Raw genomic sequence first — 1,412 nt, 5'->3', positions numbered from 1 at the left:
ATACTACTTGGAGTGTGACCACTACTATTGAAACTATTTCTATTACTCCTAATCAGGGTTCACTAATGAACATGGGTTTCGGAACCTCGCTGATATCTGAAAGAGAACATGTATGTGAGCATCACAAATTATAATAATCTCAGGTGGACGTAGTACAGCACCTATAAGCCAAAACATTGATATTTCTGCAGTATTAATTTCATCAGTTACAAACCATGTAAAGATACATAAAGAGACTCATGTTACGAACTCAGAACGAGTAATATTCTATCACTAGATAAGTCTTTAAAAGGTTTTAGTTCATAGTGATTTCTGAATTTTGCTCTGTGTATCTACATGGCCAGAAAGATTAGAGAGAAACTGGGACAGTTTCAGAGAGGGATATTTTTCCCTGGTTGGTAAACAACAGTGGAGGAATTGAGAGTAAAGGACAGCCTCTGCAACTTAAAGAAGCCAGATACTCCTTCAAGACAGAAGAGAGAGGGAGAGGCGTAGCTAGGGTCAGGTTATCTGACCCAAACAAAGAAGTGCGGCAATCACAGATCAAACCAATTGATTTTTCAGGCCAGTAAGGTTAATTCTTTTGGAAAGCTAGCACATCTTTAGATTTGGTGTGTGTGGCCAGACTGCAAACCCACAGGCCCAGAGAGACTGTGCTGGTCTTGCAAATGTGACTTGTCTGGTGTATGGATATGGCTGCTCACGCAGGCACCCACATTAGCCATGTACCACCACTGCTCTCATCATTTTCGGTCGTCTTCAGACGACCTATATCCTCTCTTTTCTGTCTCTCCAGTGTCTCCTGGCATTAACTCACATTTGACACATGGTTGACAAATAAAAGAAAGTAAGGGTTTTAATGTGTCCTGAGATTTTAAAAAGATCAACTGCATGCTTAAATTCTTCTTATAGTCTCTATAGCAACTGGCAGAGAAATTTCATCTTAAATATTAGCTCTCTTGATTGGCAGCAGCTTCCCCAAATGCTGTATGATGGAACTTTTTAAATTTGCTGCCAAGTTCATTGATATACAGGATCAGAGAGGCAGTATTAATCTGTCCTAGGTCATATTGCACTTGTCTTTAAAATAACCCTGTGAAAATAAGTAACATATTATTTCATCATTTCTTTTATTGACCAATATTGCAGGCACTGTAGCCCACATGGGGCTACTGAGCACTGGAAATGTAACTATGTCAAGTTGAAATGTGCTGCAAGTGAAAAATGAACACCAAATTTCAAAGGCTTTGCATTTAAAAAAGAAAGCAAAATACCACATTAATAATCTTTAATATCAATTTAATGCTAAAAAAAAAACCTACTTTTGTTTTCCCCTACCCTTCCCACTTCCCCTACACCTTTAGCTCTTTTCTTCCTGTTTCACATTGTCAGTTATACCTTTAGGATGCTAT

The sequence above is a fragment of the Fukomys damarensis genome, unplaced genomic scaffold, assembly GCF_012274545.1.
Source record: "Fukomys damarensis isolate Sample0158 unplaced genomic scaffold, DMR_v1.0_HiC HiC_scaffold_9, whole genome shotgun sequence".
NCBI lineage: Eukaryota > Metazoa > Chordata > Mammalia > Rodentia > Bathyergidae > Fukomys > Fukomys damarensis.
This window is presented reverse-complemented; position numbering follows the sequence as displayed.